At 44.8% G+C, this 21,131-nt stretch overlaps 1 protein-coding gene across 12 annotated transcripts in view; it reads right to left on the bottom strand.

The window, feature by feature from the left end:
- MAGI1 (membrane associated guanylate kinase, WW and PDZ domain containing 1) overlaps positions 1-21,131 on the bottom strand; it is a 608,349-nt gene that overhangs the window by 437,258 nt on the left and 149,960 nt on the right. The window lies entirely within an intron of this gene.

Genomic DNA, 21,131 nt, shown 5'->3' with positions numbered 1-21,131 from the left:
GTGATCACCATCCAATGCATCCGATCCTAAAATAACCAACGTAAGTTTCTAACACACTCCCATCATCTCAACACGTGTCAACCGCATCAGTCACAACGGCACGGATCTCACGTCCTTGCTCTGCCTTTGCATGGCCAGGCTGGAGAACCCGAGATTTTCACTTCACTCCCAAGGGACGGCTCTTAGCTCCTCACCCCCACCTGATCCAGCCACATCTGTCTCAACCTTTTCGGGTTCTAATTTGCAGACAGGGCATGACCAGCACCTCCACTTCAGAGGTGGCACCGTCTCCTACAAAAGGTAAGCTCTGCTGGTTGGCTTCCATTATTCATGATGCCACTCAATATTTTACTCCTGGCCTCATGGCGTGACGGATGTATTGACCTACAAAACCTATCGGACCCTTGTCCTCCTCCAGTTCAAAGATGAAAAGTAAGTAGAGCACCAGGCTACGAAAAGCTTCAATCTTCCTTTCATAAAATTTGGGAATCAGAGCTACAAACCAGGAGTGGCACTGTCACAGTGAGCACTTGACGTGGTCAGTCCCGACCAAATCAGTCCATGGAAAGGGACCTGGTGTGTGGGCACACACAGAACGCAGGGGAATGGGAGATCGGGCAGCTACACATGCTGCATCTGCCAGCCCTGTCCCAACACTCACAGAGGGCAGCAGGGATGCAAAAGTTCTCATTTCAAGATGCTCGCTAGAATCTTGAACGCTGACTAGAGGCTGCTGGAAAACTAGTGTCCTTCTGGGATACAAGCCCTGATGTGATGTCGTCTCAAGGGGAATAATAGCTGAAAAGACAAATGTCACCTCCAACACTCGCACTGCAACTCCAGAGCAATGATCAGACACCAGGCACACGTGGGCCCCTAACTGACCTTAACAAGGTACGTGACCTCCCCAAGCAACATTTCCTCGTTTGCAGAATGGGACCACGGTCTGGATCTTCTATGCTGTTAAGAGGTAAATGATGGTTTGGGTGCCTGGGTGGCTCAGTTGGTTGAGTGACTGCCTTCAGCTCAGGTCATGATCCTGGAGTCCCAGGATCGAGTCCCACATCACATCAGGCTCCCAGCTCAGTGAGGAGTCTGCTTCTCCCTCTGACCCTCCCTACCTCGTGCTCTCTCTCTTATTCTCTCTCTCCCTCAAATAAATAAACAAAATCTTAAAAAAAAAAAAAAAAAGTGGGGGGGGGAGTTAAATGTGCTTTGCCACCAAGGGCGGAGTATAGGGCAGTGAATGTGGGGTGGGTCCTCCAGCTCCATGAGAGGCCTTCTATTAATCCTAAGCAGCGATTGGCTCAAAGTACTGATATTCATAGTGACCAATATGTTTTGAGCATTTAGTCTGTAAAAAATGTGTTTTTTGTTTCTAGCCTCATAACAACCCCAAAGTAGGTTCTGTGATTATCCCCATGACAGATGGGATAACTGCAGGGCTGAGAGACAACGCAAGACAGCCAGGAAATGCTGGTGCTGGGATTCCAATCCAGGCAGTGTGACTGCAAGGCCTGAGGCCCTAGCCATTATACCACACTGCCTCCCTGAGGACACGTCTAATACATATTTGTGAAAGGACGGATGGGTTGACAAATACAATTATCTTCCATTTTCACCCTCTGGGACTTTTTTTTTCCCCTTCTGTACCAAAAGGAAAACACGGATGTGTTCTCCCTGTGGAGCCCAAGAGAAGCAGCGTCTTACTAAAAACCCACCTCATTTGTTTATGCTGATTTTAAGACAATTATTTCCTGAACCAAATTTTTACTACCCTGAGGGTGGGTACTCATTTAAACACGACCACATAATGAAATAACTGTGCTAAAAAATAACAGCTCTTCACCACAGGCGATGTTTTTCTTCGTAAATACAGAAATCCCAGAGGCCAAAAAAGTGTGGCATGACAAATCACAAATCAGAGACAGAGGCTTCTACACGAGGATTGAGAGCTCAAGAACTGCAATGTACTTAATAACATTACATCTGAGGCAGATGGCTGGCTGATTGGCTTCAGAAATCCCAGTTGCTAAGGGTATCCCAGTTGGAGATTCCTTAGCTGGGTTTGTATTTCTTTTTCTAGATCAGAAAATGGCTAGCACCACCTGGTGGCTCCTTTCTCCTCTCAAGTCCCCACGAACCATAAAACTAAGATCTGGATGACAGTCTTGTTGTCAAAGTTATCCCTGTAAGAAAGCAGGCAATCTTTAACTTATACCTTATTCATATAATCCTAACTAAAATGTTGGATAAATTTAGTTTTTTCTCCATATGGAGATATTTTCATCTCTAGAGCATTCTCTTAAATATAGAAGTTATAAGGAAACATAGGAGTTCAAAATCCCCAAGACTCACGCCTAGTCCAGTTTGAGCACCCCTGACCTTACACAACACAGAGAACTAGCCACATCATTCATTCATTCATGCATGCATGCTGAGGGTGGAGAGATGATCGTGTATAAGTTAAATGTGGCTTTGATGATATAACCAACTCCAACAGGTACTGGGCTCTTTACCATTTTAAAGGTGAGGACACTGATTGAAGCTCAGTGTAAATTAGGAACTTGTCCCAGAACTAGTAAGTTACAGAGCTGGGATTTCTTTCTTTTTCTTTTTTTTTTTTTTTAAGATTTTATTTATTTATTCGACAGAGATAGAGACAGCCAGTGAGAGAGGGAACACAGGAGGGGGAGTGTGAGAGGAAGAAGCAGGCTCCCAGTGGAGCAGCGTGATGTGGGGCTCCATCCCAGAACGCCCTGAGCCGAAGGCAGACGCTTAACGACTGCGCCACCCAGGCGCCCCTCAGATGTGGGATTTCTTACCCGTTCTCATAGTCCTCGCTATGCTACCATTTGTTTTGCTATGACTAGCCGATGCTGATTAATCCTAACATACTTACATGAAAATAGAAAAGTTTCCACTTTGAAACCTCATTAACCAACGACAGCTCTGCTGCAATTTTCCTTTGCTGGAAATCCTACTAAGTCAAGATGCAGTTGTACTGGACACGTAAGCAAGTGCTCAAACGTCTGCTAAGTAGTTATCAAGTTCAGTTGACCCTGGGTAGCTCGGAAGCACTAAATGACCTTCCCCAACAGAAACACAAAAGAGATAACCAGAGGGTAAGAATTACCCAAAGGGTAGGAAGGGCAATTATCAAACTTCCAGCCAGCATCAATGAAAAGAAACAAGTCAGAAGAAATCCACTGATCCAACCCTGTGTCCCTGGGCTCCCAGAAGTACGCCTGGGGACTGCGGCAACTGTGTGTTACCTTGAATGAAATTTCAGGTACAGAAAACCAAATGGGAAGCATACGGGAGAGTTAAAAAGCTGAGCACCTCAGTGACCTGGAATATTTCATGCCCCATGTTGGTTCTGGACAATTTTAATAAGATGCTCAGACTGATGTCCTATGAACTGGGAATCCTCAACAGCCCTGAAGTACATTTACTTCCAGCCCTGCGGACCCATTATTGCTCAGCTTTCAATCATTCAATACTTACAAAGGGCGGACAGGCAATCTTTAATTAAAATGAACTGAAAATAACTTGAGGCATGGTTTGGACATAGAAAATATTTTTTTGGTAAAGTTACCCAACTTACATTGTATCCAATTTTCTTTGTGTGTATGTGTTTTCCTTCTAAGTGGAGAGTTTTCACTGAGGGGGGAAAAATGACCTTGTAATTTATTAAGAGATGGAAGTGTGTAGCGAGGAGGGGAGGAATGGCCGCAGCGTAGCTTAGTGTTTAAAAGCCTGGGTGCTGGACCTAGATAGTCCTGAGTCAAGCTCTGCCACCTGCAAGCTGAATGCTCGTGGTCAAGGTACTTAAAGGCACTCCCTGAACTTGACATGCCTCATCTTCAAATGCAATAGATTTCCTGATCTGGGAGTCATCAGAGCAGCTCACCAAGTATTTCTGGCCCTCTGCGACTGGAAATATGGAAAGGTCACACTTCCTGGCCCCCTCTTTCGTGGGTGGATGGGAGCATGTGATTAGTTCTGGCCCATGAGTTGTGTGGAGGTGAGGTGTATCATGTCCAGTCTAAACACTGAACTGTAGGATCAAGACCATCCAGAACCTTCTTTTCCCTTTTGGACAGCAAACCAGCAATGTTGGAAGGGTGGTGGCCTCTCTGCTGATCTGAATGACCATGATGGGCAGGCCACATCCCCACACACTGACCCATTTAATGCACATGCATTCTGAGCTAAAAACAAATCTCTTTTCTTTTTTAACAGTGCTGGTAAGTGAAGATTGATTATGACTGTAACTTCAGATAATGACTGATAGGCTACATCATAAGCATGTTGCAAGGAGTAAGTTAAATAATGCTGTTAAGATGCCCGTAAGTATTCAGTGAATGACTTTTTTTTTTTTTTTTTTTTTTTTTGGTAAGAAACAAGCATTTCTCTTAGACAGGTACAAAATGATTAAATGGTACTCCGGGGTTCTTTGGAGATATATGTTTTCTTCACACCTAATAAGGAAGGAACTTAACTGAACTAAAATATATATCAATAAAAAATATTTTTCTTTCTTCCAAGGTTCCACTAAAGATTTGATATTGGTGCCTGGGAACCCGAAGAAATTTAACTTCCAAAAAACCAGCTCTCCCTTTTGAGATTCAGGTTCAAACCAGAAAATTCCTCTGCATGTATATAAGTTCCTTTATAGTATAGCACAAAGCATGAATATAAATCAGTTTATCAATTTTGTACTACTGTGGTTCACTGTCAGATATCTTTCTTCTAAATAACTGATATTAGAACTGAAATAAAATATCATCAGCCAAAACCATTTGGACACCCTGTTTCTTCATAAAAACCACAATAATTTAAAGGTAACTACTTGGGGAACGTTCTAAGAATTTGAACCAGTGTGCTTGTGTCATTCTCTACAGTTTGGTAAATTTCCAGTATACAATCTAGGATGACCAACTAGTCCCATTTTGCCTGTGACTTTCCCAGTTTTAGCACCTAAACTCCCGCAAACCTACGAAAGTACTCAGTCCCAGACCAACCAGAAGAGTCTAAAACTGTCTTAGTTCTAAGAACGTCCCACATCCCCAGAAGCACTCTCAATGTGGAACAAACCAGGATGACTGGTCACCCGAATACAGAGATATCCCTGAAGTGTCAAATAAGCAAGACACGTCTTCCTGGAGTGTAAAGATACAAAAAGAGACTTTACATCGTCTGAAAGAGTTATGTTGTTGCCTTATTTGGATTTTGATGGGTAATAGTAACACACTTGTAAGCTTAAGTTAGGGAAAACCTGTCAGGATAAGTTTTATGTATCACTGTATATGTGTAGACACATACACACGCAGATGGTCACATACGACCGGGATATTTTCTAAACTATATTGACAGAAATCAAATATGTACACTCACTAACGTAGAACCACGTTTAATAAAAAAAAGTCTGAAGACATAAGCAACATAAGGAGGGGAGACTGCACAATTTTGATTTACAGGAGGAAGAAGAACAGGGGAAGAATTTGAGAGGAAAGGGGATGACAGCCAAAGGCTGAGATTAGACAGGGGAAGTTTTTAAGGTGGGGTGGGAGGGCTCAAGAGCACTTGGGCCCAAGGCAAGCCTGGCATTCTTCTACCTGCCGGGGGTGTGACTGGCCTACACACCAAGTGTTTGTCAACACTACCTATAACTGCATCCTTTTGGCCATATCCTAAGGAAGAAATCCCAGCCATGGTTATTCTGGTGGCTTCCACAGTGTGATACAGCATCTAGTAATGTGAAGAGCCTGCTGTCTGAGAGGAGCTCTCTGCCCCTGGCCACCGACAGATTTGCACCCACCCAGAAAAGGATGAGAAAGACAGCAAACAAACATTTTTAATTTTTTACCACTGCCCAACTTTGTGTTTAGGGTGGATCAAAATGTAGAACTCTACCAAACAGGTAAAAAGTAAAACAAAAACACTAGACGTGTGTTTATACACATACATCTATTACCATAAAAAAATGTTAGAAGGACATGTCTGACACCCATATTTTAAGTAACTGGCAAAGCATTAGAAAATATTTGTGGTTACCACTCTGACACCCACCACCAGCATCCTTTGTTGGTTCATAACTCAAGATTTAAAAGGGGGGCGCCTGGGTGGCTCAGTCGTTAAGCGTCTGCCTTCGGCTCAGGGTGTGATCCCTGCATTCTGAGATTGAGCCCCACGTCAGGCTCCTTTGCTGGGAGCCTGCTTCTTCCTCTCCCACTCCCCCTGCTTGTGTTCCCTCTCTCACTGGCTGTCTCTATCTCTGTCAAATAAATAAAATCTTTTAAAAAAAATTTAAAAGGAAGTCTTGGGAGATTTATGACAATCTCTGGATAGCCCAACTCAACACAGATGTAGTAAACAGATCAATGGAAACGGTAAACACCGCCTTGCTTGTGTGATATGAATAGTTCTACAAGTGCATGTTTATTGCATTGATAAGTGAGTTCCTGGCAGGGTTAAGATCTCCCCTCACTCTTTAGTGCATACCCTGTGCTGATAAAATTTTTAACACAAGTTCCATCCCTCAAATGCCGCAGTATCAAAAGTCAAAAACACACACCACACTCCTCAGCTGCTGGTAAGTTCTGATAGATCAAACCCTTACTCATTTCTCTGCTCAACCCACACTGTTTTCCCCATCAACATAATATTACAGAAACAAACAGTGAACTTCTGGATCAATAATAAACCTTAAGATGTTTCCAAAAAGGACAGCCAGATGACAAGCAATCAAAAGCAGTCTCTATCTACACAAGACCATGTTTTTTTAAAAAAAAAGAGAGAGATTTTATTTATTTATTTGTCAGACAGAGAGAGAGAGAGCACAAGCAGGGGGAGCAGCAGGCAGAGGGGGAAGCAGGCTCCCTGCTGAGCAAGGAGCCTGATGCGGGACTCGATCCCAGGACCCTGGGATCGTGACCTGAGCTGAAGGCAGACCTTTAACCAAATGAGCCACCCAGGTATCCCAAAACCATATTTTATGAAATTATTTTAAAATGCTTTGCCTGATGCATTTCGTTGCAAACACTAAAAGTGGCAAACTTGCTGGGAGAAAATGGTCTCCTGGACCAAGAACCCTTAGAACTAGACAACAAAACAGGTAGGTTGGGTGAAAATTCTAACCTTTTGTTAAAAGAAATTATTTAAGCAGACAGAAACAAACATAAACAAATGCAACAAACTTTCTCTTTTTCACGTTCCGGTTTTGCCATCCCAGTAACTTAGACAGTACTTTGAATATACAAAACTCTGATCTTGGAGTAAATGAATGACTGGTTGAGTGAATGACTGAATGATGACCGTCCATCTGTCCACTCTCAAAAAGTTCCGGAATTCCTACGGCAGCAGATCCACCAACACCGTATCCATGTTTTATACGAGCAGCGCAGTAGATAAACAAAAGTGGTTTCCAAGGCTGGCATTAAAAGAACCATCCTTTCTGCAAAACGGGTAACTTTCAAATAAAGTCTTTAAAAAGCTTAAAGCTCATCTTACACATACCGCTCCGGGAGGCCCTGTTTGGAGGGATGTGCACAAAATGTCCTGCTGGCAGAGCTCAGCCAGTGGGTTTTACTTAAGAGTCACACCTTGGCTATAGTGTCTGCCAGCTAGTCTCCAGGATCAGCCGGTCCCGCCATAACCACAGTTAGCACACAACTCCCAGGTGACACGCCATGACAGATGATCCCACCACCGGAAAAGGAAGTACCTACTCAGAGCCCACAGCTGAGGGAGGAGTATGGCACGTTGAAGATACGAACAGCATCCTCTGACCGGGGGCTGGAAGCGCAAATGTCTGCTGGGAGCGGGAAGGTAACAGAAATAAGCACATCTGTCAGGCATTATGCAAGAGGGGACAGTGCTGACTGCGGCTGAGGGGGCATGCCACACCTCAAGGACAAAAACTAATAGTTAAGCTCTGGGCTAATAAAACAAAACCCGCCCAAGTTTGGATGATGAGTTCGCAAGCTGTAAAACGGACATATAAACACGCAGTTTGCCAGGCTGCAAGGTGCCCATGCCATCCTCCTTCTTCTCTCTGTGCCAGGGGATGGCAGCCCAATCTCCCTGCCGGGCATTGTGTCCAGCCAGTGAGGTGCCAGGAGAGCTCCTGCACATAACTTCCTGAAAAGTTTCTTAAAAGAGGACAGACAGGTGTCATTTGATCTTATCCCCTTTCTATCTTTCTCACTTCTTCCCTTGAACTCAGGCTAGAAGCTTTACTCGAGGGGAGGACAAGAGTCTGACCAAGGGATGGCAGAAGAGAGAACAAAATTTGTGATGTTGCCATGGGCTTTGGACGCACCAGACTATCTTCTCCCAAACTTCTCATTTCCTGGGAGAAAACTAATGTTCTGAGGCTATGATTTTAGGCTCTCTGAATTCTCATCCCAATGCAGTTCCGAAATGATAATGAGCCCTACATGCTTCTAAGAGCAATCAGAATATTGATATAAATGAAAGCCATGAGGGCACAGGGAAAGGCAGTCCAGCCAGGTGGCTTTGGAATCTTAGGTACAGATATGACCAATGGTTCTGCCATCTTCTGGGGAGCTGGCTGGCCCTGGGCAAGGTTCTTAACCTGGCAGGCCTCGGCTGTGCCGTGGAGGCTCTCGGAGTATACACCTCCCAAGAGAAACACAAGGACCACATCGAACTGGTTCCTTGAAGCACTTAGCACCCTCACCAACATACAGGATGTGCTCTGTAAAAGACGGCATTAGAAGGAGGAACCCACGTGAGTCCACAAGCTGGAAAATGGCTTATGAAACGTTTGCTCTGAGACCTGCAAGCAGGAGACCAACGGCACTAAAGAACTGGGAAGAAATGTCATTAAATACACGTAGCCAGAACGGGGCAGATGGCCCACGTAAATTTTAAGAACCAAGCCTGGAGAGCCGTTACGCCCAGCGGGTTCATCAGCTCAGGTGAGGAAAAGAAGGACATGCTAAACCTCACCCATGCCGAGTGACACCCCTTCCCTCGTTGACTCAAGTATATCCACCTACTCCTTCTTGTACTTGTTCATGTAGCCGACACTCACTGGGAGCTTCTCGTGGCCAAGGCACCCCTCGTTCAGCACTGGACACTTGACAGCGACACGTGCATGCCCTGGAAACAGCTATTGCGACAGAAGGGGATTGGGGTTTTTTTTATTGAATTCCTTTCTTTTCTTTTACTTTTTTTTTTTTTTTAAGAGAGAGAGAGAGCAGCGGAGGGGCAGAGGGAGCGGGAGAGAGAATCCCACCCAAGCAGGCTCCATGTCCAGCATGGAGCAACACAGAGCTCGATTCCATGACCCTGAGATCATGACCTGAGCCAAAATCCAGAGGTGGACACTTAACCAACTGAGCCACCCAGGCCCCTCTATTGTAGTTCATTTTAATTAATTTATATGTTACATTAAACAGCCATATGTGGCTAGTGGCTACCCCACTAGATAGTGCAGGTCTAGGCACATCTGAGATACAGCCCTCAGGCCGGGAAGAAGGACAGCAAGGAGAATGGAAGAGCACAGAGGAATGGACAGCCAGACTTAGCTCAACACTCCCCTATGCCCTCCTAACTCTCTGTGCCAATTAAATATAGCTCCTGTGTTCATCTTCTCCATTCCTACATCCCCCAATCCTGTAACATGCCCTCCCAGGGGGCAGAAGTGAAAAATGAATGGCAGATGGTGATGAACACGCGAGATCATATTCATTAAAGTGTCCGCCGCTGCACTGAGTCACTGATCTCACTTCCCCAAACCAATTTAGCCCAAACCGCATGCCGCCAGGTACTGTTTCTTTCCCACACATCCCGGCACAGAGAATGCCATGGTCACCTTCGCATCAGGGGACAGAACGCTGCAGTACTACAGAAAACAAGGAGTCTAAGGGAACATGCCAGCCTTTGCTCCTCTCCATTCTGATACATTTCAGATGAGTAGGATGTCATGTGCTAAACGTTCGTGTCCACAGTACTTTTTCAAGAGGTCATGCTGTCCCCAGTATGTGACACCCAGGTTATAGAAGTTGGGAGCTGATAGTCTCCCGCCCCTCTGCAGACTGGAATGGCTCTCATTGCGGTCAGCAGTATGAAGGAACAGCACCTTCTTGTTCCATGGGAGTTTTGGTGCAAGCTCAAGTCTACAAGACATCTAATGGAGGGGAACTCAAATCGCCCCTAGGGCCTCACTTCCTTTTCTCTCAACTGAGTGACATATTAGAAAATGTCAACCAGCTCCCAGAAACTCAGCAATCACAGGGAAACCAGTATAACCCGACTGCCCTGTTCACTAGGCGGGAATCAGCCAGCCCAAACAGAGGTAATGGGGCTTAGCGGGGCTCATGGCCACTGCACACACAGGGTACACCTGGCAGAGAGGCAGCCTTATTTCTCAATGGGAGTTGGCCTTTGTTCACAGGGTCAGTTGCTAAAGTCATGGTCAGCAGCATTCAGAATAGAAAACAGAGCTACTCTTTCTGATGACTGGCAAGCAGTTTCCTGGAAGGAGGAAACAAAAGAGCACTCACAAAATCTAAGGCTGTTAGATTTGGGGCACCTGACGGGCTCAGTTGGTAGAGCATGCAACTCTTGATTTCCCAGTCATGAGTTCAAGCCTCACAATGGGCAGAGAGCTTACATTAAAAATAATAATAATAATTTTAAACAATAAGGCTGTTGGGACACCTGGGTGGATTAGTCAGTTAAGCCTCTGACTCTTCGTTTCAGTTCAGGTCAAGATCTCAGGGTCGCAGTGCCTGGGTGACTCAGTTGTTAAGCGGCTGCCTTCGGCTCAGGTCATGATCCCAGGGTCCTGGGATGGAGCCCCCCATGGGGCTCTCTGCTCAGCGGGGAAGTCTGCTTCTTCCTCTCCCACTCACCCTGCTTGTGTTCCCTCTCTCGCTGTGTCTGTCTCTGTCAAATAAATAAAAATCTTTAAAAAAAAAAAAAAAAAAGATCTCAGGGTCTTGGGATGGAGCCCAGGTAGCTCCAGGCTTAGCGGGGAATCTCCTGGACATTCTCTCCCTCTCCTTCTGCCCCTCCCACCGTGTATGCACACAATCCCTTCTTTCCTCCCCACTCTCTCTTTCTCTAAAATAAATAATTTTTTAAAAATAAGGCTGTTTTAGATTTTACAAACCATCAAAACACAAAACAATGCCACATAATCTATGATTTGGATATGTCCTATTTTTCACATTTTAACAACTTAAAAATGAATACAATTGTATAATTATCACCCTACCGTTGTTTGCAAATTAGCACCGTTTCCCAGCTATCTCTAATTTACACCTGTTAATGCTCTGAACACAGCAGATATCACCATCTCCAATTCATATGGGAGAAAACAAGAACCAAGGGTCAGGGCCAGTTGTACAGTTCAGAGCCCAGAGGGTCTGACTTCCCAAGCAGGGATATTTGCTACATCACACTGTAGGGAGTTGGTCAGCAAGACTGTAGTTTTTGGCTCTTTTGCTCAGTATTTCTCCCAGAAAAGAACATGAAGGGGAGCAGAATATAACACCCCCCAACACTCCTCTGGCTAGGATTATCCTGAGCTGATCATTTTTAAGAAACAGCAGACACAGGAGAAGTACTGAAAACGGAGGGGAAGTAATCCCTTTTGTAAGAGATATTTACATTTATAAGGGAAATCTATTCTCTCTGTACTGGGAACAGGGGAATGACTAAATCTCTAGAAACTCTTATCAGTGAAGAAGGCATGGACTTAAAACTGCATAACAACCTTACCCTTGTTTACGGAGCTCCTCCCCGGTACCTCCCCGAACTGGCCTCCCCTTCCCCCAATATCTTTCCAGTGTCTTTAACTGGAGATGGTATTTAAGGTGCTGGCTTGCATTTTAGGGAGCTATTTCATTTTCCTGGGTCTCTCCCTTGTAAGCAAAACATATACATGTTATTCTTTGTTTTCCTCCTGTTAATCTTTCATTACAGGAGATTTTGTCCAAGAACCTAGAAGGGTAGAGGGAAAGTTATTTTTCCTCCCTGACAAAACTAAACAGGAATAAATCTGAGACGATCCCTTTCAGGAAATCCTGCTCTGCACTAGGAAGCTAGTTCGTTAGTGCTTGCTACAGTCTGCCACCCACCTAGATGGGACAGATGGAGACACTTCCTGCTTCACCTGTAGTCCATTCTTCTCAGGGGGGACAGGCTGAAAACATCCTTTAGACATTTAAAAGGAGATTGGAAGGAAACGCTGGAGGGAATTGGCCTCATGACACAACATTTCAGTGATTAATAAAGATCCACATGGGGCGCCTGGCTGGCTCAGTCCGTACAGCCCGTGATTCTTGATCTCCATGTCTTGAGTTCAGGCCCCACACTGGGTGTTTAAAAAAAAAAAATTTTCCTTAATCCCTAGTGCTTTCAACAGTACTAATCTTAAAATGGTGACAACACACACAATATTTTAATAACGGCTTAAGCATAAATATGATCCTTACGATAGAACCAAAATTCATGTCAAGTAGAAGCTTCCAGATGACTTCAGAAAGAACTCACTGCTCCATGATGACATTGTATGAAGTGATGTTATAACTTACAAAGGTCAACAATGTGATGAGGAAAAAATGCCGGGCCTCACAGCTACAACACACAACAGCTGTTACAGAGACAATAATACATCAATGGGTCTCTGCTGCATTCAACTAATTTTTAATCTTATAGATTTGTGAGAATGCTTGGCTGGGTAATGGTATTAAAAATTCTGAAAAGATGAGAACCAGGATTTACAAAGGCCTAATAAGAGAAAAACTAAATCACTGCTTCTTCCCAGCAGGAACGGAAAATTCCTTTACCTTGAATTCAGTTGTACTCTTTATCTCTTCATGGGATAATAATTGTAACTACCTCTGTCCTCTGGGAAGAAGAAAGGGGGAGGAGGACAGCCCTGTGATCCTAAACCTCTGCTTTTTAAAACCACCGAGGGCGTGCTCTTCTTATCTCTGCAAGAAACTCCTCATCTGTGATAACGTGGCATGAGCCAACACTGCAATTTTCAAGAATTATTTTATGCAAATATATCATCTCCAACCGCATATAAATTAGAATAGTAATAAATCAAATCCTATTTTCTCATTGACTTATATTATCATTTCAGAGTTAATTCAGCTTCACTTCTGAATCAGCTAACACCAAATTTCTCTGCATCCCCCATGAATACAGCTGGAGTCTTCTGACTTCAGAGGAAGAAATTCTTACCACAGGCAGGGAGGGATCAAGGATGTGCTGGATGCTGGCTATGTGTCAGGTGTTTCGCTATGTGGCTTAACTGTGGCACTCTATTGAGTTCTTATACCAGAACTGTAGGCAAGACACTGACAGAGCCATCTTTACAGATGGAGATAAACAGGGAATGGGGGGGGGGGGGGGCAGCCGGCAGGGCAGTGTGAATGCTGGCATATTTGGCTCCATCAGCCCACATGCTTTCCCTCCCTCCACACTAACTCAAATGAGGGAGAAGTCCTCAGGGGAGGCCACAGGGATCTCTGGATACATTTTTAACAGGAGCCGAGAGTATTCGCCATGGTAATGGCATCTTCAGCCAGGTGCCACGGGGAAGGTCCCTCAAGGACTGTGTCACCAGCTTGCCTTCCCTAAAGGCAGCTGGGCCACGGAAGGGAAATCCTCTGGGGCTAAAAGCAGGATGTGTGTGTGTGTCTGTGTGTGTGTGTCTGTGTGTGTGTCTGTGTGTGTGTGTGTGTGTGGTAGGCTTACAGTGAAAACTGTTCCCACTTCTTCCATTTTGGTCAACTACTTTAAGAAGTGAAACTGTCCCTTCTAGGTTTACAAATGTCATATTGACATGACAAATACATTCTTTGAGCCATTTCAAAGTAGCAAACAATCATCATTACCTTCCCTTCGTTTCTCATTTCTCCTAAGTAACAAAGAATTCAAGTAAGTGTGACACAGGTTGTCCTTTTAAAGAAGTCAGCATTTCAGAGGATGTGAGATGGTCACATCATGCCCTATGACCATTTGAAGAGTGACAGAAAGCAAGCTCCCCTCACTGAGTTTTTCAGCTATAGAGAAATAGAGGACCTGGCTATATTCTCTCTATGCTGCTCCTTGCTTTCAAAAGTTTCTCCGAAGAGCTCCATTTCTTATCACGGGTCACAAAGTAGAAACCTAGAGAAGGAACACATCCCCTTGTGAATGAGTCACCTGCCAATATCATGTTTTTCAGGGTTTTTAAAAAATATTTCTTTATTTCAGAGAGAGAGAAAGAGAACACACAGGGGGAGGGGGAGAGGGAGAGAGAAACTCCAAGCGGACTTCGCGCTGAGCAAGGAACCCCACGCAGCGCTCGATCTCAAGACTCTGAGATCACGACTGATGTAGGAAAGATGTTAGGGTTTGAAGCCCACAGCCAAGAAAGAATTTTTGAGATGCCTTTGGTGCAAAAAAAGGTGGTTTTATTGAAGCAAAAAGACAGGACCCCTGGGCAGAAAGAGCTGCACTGGGGTCACAAGGAGTGGCCCATTATATACTTTCAAGTGGGTAGGGAGTTAGGGATAGCATAAGCCTCCCAGGCATTTCGGAAACCAGGTTTCCAGGATCCTGAAGGGGCTAGCTATTGTTGGGAAAGGTCACTGATTATTATTTAGTAAACCCTCAGTCTTGAGACCCTTCAGAGGTATATCGGTGGGTCATATGCTTGGAGGATGATTGCCAACACGTATCTTGAAGTATTTAGAGATAAAGGAAATTTCCAAATGAATTTTTATATGTTAAAATAGACTTACAGGGTCCTGGGGGTTGGGCTAAGATTGCCTTTTGCCCTTAGCAAAGTGTCAACATCAAGGCAGCTGAATCCCTGGAGGAATGTCACTCCACCTGTTTCAAGGACTAGTCAATGGTCTGTAGGTAGTAGGGAAATGTAATAATTTTTCTTCTGCCTTTGTTTCCCACACCAACAACCTGAGCTGAAACCAAGAGTTGGTTGCCCAACCAACTACACCCCCCAGGTGCCCCAGTTTTTTGGTTTTTAAACTGAGTTAACATTTCATAGACCAGGTGTGCACTCTCCTGTCCAATCAGCACCCCACCAGTTCTGACTGTCTCTGCTGGGTCAGTTTCACTCTAATGTCACCTCCCTGGCCCCAAAACACTCTATGTTTGCAACCCCAGTTTTGTATGTTTAAAGATAAAAATAACAAAACAACTCATCACAAAAATTATGTCACCCCCATCCTAACTCCTCTGGTATATAAACCCCAGAAACAGGACGATAATACCCTAACAGAGGAAACCGACTCCAGAACAGAGCATCATAAGTAAATTGTGCTAACCACACAGCATGAACAAAGAGGGAAAATGACTTCTGCCCAAAGAATTTACAGAAAGTTTCAAAGTACGGGGCCATTTGATCTCAGCCTGGAAGGTGAGTGGAAGCTTGTAGAGGGGAGGGGCACCCTGAGACATAGACATTCGCACAGGACAAAGCTAAATGAGCCAAAATGTCAACCATGGATTTTTCTAGCAAAGTTTAAAAGACCTGTGTGGAGCGACACCTGGGTGGCTCAGTCGGTTAAGCGGCTGCCTTTGGCTCAGGTCATGATCCCAGGGTCCTGGAATCCAGTCCCCGCATCTGGCTCCCTGCTCAGAGGGAAGCCTGCTACTCCCTCTCCCTCTGCTACTCCCCCTGCTTGTGCTCTCTCTCTCTCGCTCTGTCAAATAAATTAATAAAATCTTAAAAAAAAAAAGAAAAAAAGATCTGTGTGGGGTGATGCAGACCGCATTCTGAAGACACCAGGGTCTTCTTTCTCCTTGCTGCGGTTCAGGGCTGTTTGCCCCTGAGTGATGGATGGGTGGATGGCACCAGCTGTCACCAGGCAGCTTCCGGGAGCAGGTGGAGGAGGTGGCCTGCTTCTCAGCCTTGCTCACCAACTACAAATGCAGCAGCTGTGATGGGGAAGTGTGGACGGGCCATTCCAGCCACCCACAGCCACATCTGGCACTGCACAGCGCTGCATATCAGAATTGAGAAAAACAGGGCTTTTCGTTCTAGTTTCCCAGCTTGAGTTGGTTCCCCATGGAGAGCAGACGATGAAGAATGAATGCAGCAAAAATACTCTCTGTCCTTACCCTGCCATGTCCCTCCACGCTGTCTGGGGGAAAACCAGGTGGCTTTCCATTCTGATTTACTGGAAATACTGGACTAATGTGAAAGTCCCACCTACTCAGTCACTGTTTAAATTCAAACGAGAGCCTCAAAAGATGGAGATTTTACTGAAGCTGCAAAAATCAGAAAAATCAAGGTTTTTTTATTTGGAAGGCTGGCAGGGATAAAGGAATATTATACAAATGTTCATCATTATCATACTGGTGGACATAAGCAGCCCTTCCTTTCGATACTTTGGAATAAGAACACCTGTAATTTTCTCATACACACGTGTACCCAAACACATAGGTGGAGGGGATATATATGGTAATGTTTATAAAAAATCCAAAATAGGAGAAATTGAGCCAGTATAGGCTTAGATTCTTTGCCCTTTGATGGAACCATTTTCTCCTAGAAATCTATTAAATAAATCATTTAGGATGTGTGCCAATATGAAAATTTGGAAATAGCTGATACTGTAACTAAAGAAATAGGTACACCAAAAAGGGGAGCACTGTGTAAACTTTTAAACCCACAAATGCAGGGGCGCCTGGGTGGCGCAGCGGTTAAGTGTCTGCCTTCGGCTCAGGGCGTGATCCCGGTGTTATGGGATCGAGCCCCACATCAGGCTCTTCCGCTGTGAGCCTGCTTCTTCCTCTCCCACTCCCCCTGCTTGTGTTCCCTCTCTCGCTGGCTGTCTCTATCTCTGTCAAATAAATAAATAAAATCTTTAATAAATAAATAAATACCCACAAATGCAGCTGCTAATGTAGAAAGATGTTCATGATACAATATTAAGAGAAAAACAAGTTTTAAAACACTATATATTATTTGATTTAATTTTTGGAACACAAACATATTCTTTATATATATAAAGGAAACATGAATCTATTAAAATATAGAATACAGAAGTAAATGAAACACAAAACGAAAGTATAATACAAATGGAAAGAACAGTCATGGTTGGGAGGAATTGCTGATATGGCTATCTTCCATCTTTTTTTTTTATTTTCTGGTTTTTTATGTAAAAATGAGATGAATGATTTTTTTGTTGTTTAAAAAAAGGCGGGAACCAGGGCATCTGGCTGGCTCAGTTGGTAGAGCGTGCGAATCTTGATCTCAGGGCTGTAGAAGTTCTAGTTGGGTGTAGAGATTACTTAGGAATAAAATCTTAGAAAAAGAAAAAAAAAAGATGGGAATCAAGAAAGGAAACTCTAAAGGTAATTGGAACAGGGAACTCTAGGCTGGGATTTAGAAGAGCCAGTTGAGAAACCAGGTCCCATCAGAATAACCTGTGTAAGTTGGGCTCCGGACCCAAAGGACTTGAAGAGATGCTGGATCTCATTTATATGCATATGGAGCCAAGACAGTATTTACACGGTGGACATCACCCACTAAACATTTCCCACATTGCCCCTCCCCACCCCTTCCCACCCTTCCCCACCCTCCAGGTGTCTAAACATTACTGCTTTCGAAGGTTGGCTGTTTTCTAAGGCTGGAGTGCTGCCATGTTCATCAAATAAACTAGAAAAATGACCTAACTCAGGGTTGCTCACCAAGTACAGAAGAGGCCAGGTAGTCAGCACAACAGACCAGATGGTGAGACACTAAGGAGCAGTCCATGGTGGGGACTGTGGCCAACCAGTAGGATAGGCACCCAGCCACTCAACTGTTCCTGGCTGTCACCAGGCAGGGCGTTAAGACCAGCTATGTCTACCCATCTTCAGATCTTTTTAAGGAGAAACTGAAAACTCAGATGTCTGGGAAATCTCCTGATATTAGAAGTGGCCGTTACTCAACGGGTACACCCTTGGGTGAGTTACTTAACCCTCTGGCTTAGTTTCCCCATCTGCACATTAAAGATAAGAACAATCTCTGTTACATAGGGCTATTGGGATAGCTAAATGACTTAATCTGTACAAAGTGCTTAGAAAGTTACCCAGCCCAAGGTGAGCCCTGAGTGTTTACCATTGTCCAATCAACGCCTCCCACAAGCTACCCTGAACCACCACTACCTGAAGATGAGAAGCTCCCTGAGGACGGGACTTATGCCTCCACCAGCTTTGTTCGCCTGACCACAGGCATGACAGTGGACAGGAGCTAGCCGTGTTTTCTGAATGCATGGCTCAATCATGGAGGAATTCCTAAATAGGATCCACGAAGCCCCTTTTGCATCACCATCCCCGACCCACCCAACCTCAACGGACATGAGGGGCCTGCACAGTAAGCTTGCCCCTCAGGCTGCCCCCCAGAGCCTTCTGCCTTTTCCTCGTGCTTTTGGAATTCCACTCTGGTTGGAGACTCGGGATATGGTGAGTGCGGGCAAGATGGAAACAGACGGCAGTCCCAGGGGGTACTCCGTGTAACTGCTGATCCATCAGGAGTCTAGAAGCCACTCCTCCCTGCCCTGTCATTTGTTGACGAGTCTCCCTGCTGAGAAAAATCTCCGGGAGTTCTTTTGGTCCATATGCTGTTCTGGACAGTTGGCCCTGTGTCAGAAGGAAGAAATGAGAAATGCCAGGGGCTCCCTACCATGGGTATCTCACCCGGCCCAGGCTTGGAAGCCTTCGTGAGACCAACTGTTACCTCAGCCATCCTGCCTGGGAGCCCTGCCTCGAGGCAAAACCTCAAATCCTCCTGCAGGTAAGGACAGAGATTAACAATCGCTGTTGTGACAACATGTGGCAGACTCCACACTCCACGGTGTCAGCAATCCTTACAGCAACCAGACAACAATCCTTTCCACCACGCATTAATATTCCCATTTCACTGAGGAGAAAAGCACATCCCACAGAAAGTGAAGGAACACGCCAACCACCGAATGGTAGAACTCAGATTCAAAACGCAGTTTGACCCCAAAGACAAGGCCCTTAATCACTTCATCATTTAACTTCCCAGAGAGATTCTCGGTGCTATGGGGAAACGTGTCAGCATTTACACGTGTCAGTCACACGGCCTGCCACACACGGCGCACGCTTAGCATCTATCTCTTGGAGAGAGCTTACGGACATCCGGTCTTTCCTCCTCTGAACACCACTGGAAATCTGTCCACACTATTCCCTTGAGCAGTTAATCATCTCCTGGGGACCAACTGAGCTCCCTCAAAAAAATTACAAGCCATCAGGGGGCCTGGGTGACAGGATGGACCATTCTGCCATCACCCAGCTTCACAAAGACTTGTTAAATGAGTTCTTAAACCCTTTTAGCTAGATGATAGGACAGGATGGCCTTTCAAATACTTTGTGTGTTTTACTGAACTCCTGACTTCTCCATGAGCCCACCCTGACTATTCCGTTTAATACTCTAATCTGCTAGACCCTGGGCATTTTGAATGCCCTGACCTTACTCTTTTTCCAGAACGCTTATCAACTGCTAATATACTTCATAATTTACTAATTGATAGCTTATCATCTATCTTACCCTCCCTGCTTACCCTTGCTAGACAACACTACCCAAAGGCAAGACTATTTGTCTGGTTTTTTAACCAATATATTCCCACTGCCTGCCATAGAGCCTGGCAGGGGGAGACACTCAGTAAATATTTCTAACTGTGCTAAGTTCAAAAGAAGGTTTCCACTGTTTGACATGTCAAATTCCTCCTCTTCAGTTCAGCAGTCCTAGTGCTGTCTACTCCACACGTCGTGAGAAAGCAAGGGCAAGAGACATGCATGGAGCTTATGGCATAAGGCCTGGTACAGGCTAACCATTCAATGCCTCTTGCCTACTCTTTAACCCAGAAAATGAAATCTGCACTCTATTCTGCACCTGGCCTCACAGACGGAGCCACTGACTGCTACTCTTACCACGGATCAGGTAGTTTCTGAGGTTGGGAAAGGCATTCTTCATTACATGCAATTCCTCTTAGAAAGAGCTATTTATTCTAAGGATGCCGAGCGTTTCCTTCTACTGTAGACAGAAGCCTATAATGTTGACAAATGTCTATAATGATCAGTAAACAAATATGGGAAGGGGAGGGACTGGATGGAATTTAACAGGCTGCCTGAACACTGGGATAGGTCTATTTTTTTAATTCCCAGGACCCAAGGTCAATTCAATACTAAAGAAGCAGGCCTGGACCTCCATGGATCCTTCAGTTTCAGTGCAAGTGAAGGGGGAGGACTGCCCAAGTGATAGAGAAAACCTCTGTAGCAATCAAGGGCTGCCACATTCCTTCCACTGGGCTTCACCGACACTGCTACTGAGCACCGTCCGCGATGCCAAACTTCCTAGTGAATGCTGGGAAAGAAACTCCAAGCCTTGCCCTGGAGATGAGGCTAATTCCACTGACACAGTGATTAGTGCATAGGAAGCTCTTGATAAAACTTGGGGTTTTTTAGGCAATGCTTCCTATACCGCTCACAATCACCCAGTGATCCAAGTGCTTATGTTATTAGTCCCATTTTACAGATGAGAAAAACATGCCTCAGGACTGAAGTAAATTTCCCAAAGCGAATAGCTAGTAAATAAATGGCAGAGCCAGGGTTTGAACCAGATTGAAAACTCATGTTCCCAACTCATAATTACACTCTCTCCAGCTCAGCCCACCTCCTTCACTATCTTGCTTTAATCTGTTTTGCCCCACACCTCTATTCCTTTAGGCCTCCATCAATTTCTCTTCCTCTCTCTGGTTCCGTTCCTGACGTACGCACTCCTGAGGACACAAACACACACTCTGAGCCAAAGAGCTCCGGCATGAGATGTAAAACAGAGAGAAGAGGATCAACCATCAGACCCCATGTGGCTGTGTCTTCCAAAGCCAAATGCATACCTACCATCCAACCCAGTTCTTCCACGCCTGTGTAAATACACAAAAGAAATGAGTGTCTGTGTCTACCAAGGTGCCCCCGAGAATAAATACAGAATTTTTATTGAAAATAACCCCAAACGACGAATTCAGATGCCTCTGAATAGAAGAATGAACAAATCTGGTATGGTATATGCATACAATATGGAATATTACACAAGCAATAAAGAATGACTACTGAGACACACA

The sequence above is a fragment of the Ursus americanus genome, chromosome 14, assembly GCF_024610735.1.
Source record: "Ursus americanus isolate L20-20 chromosome 14, mUrsAme1.1.p, whole genome shotgun sequence".
In the NCBI taxonomy this organism is placed as follows: Eukaryota; Metazoa; Chordata; class Mammalia; order Carnivora; family Ursidae; genus Ursus; species Ursus americanus.
The sequence above is the reverse complement of the archived record's forward strand: the minus strand, read 5'-3'. Positions and strand labels throughout refer to the sequence as shown.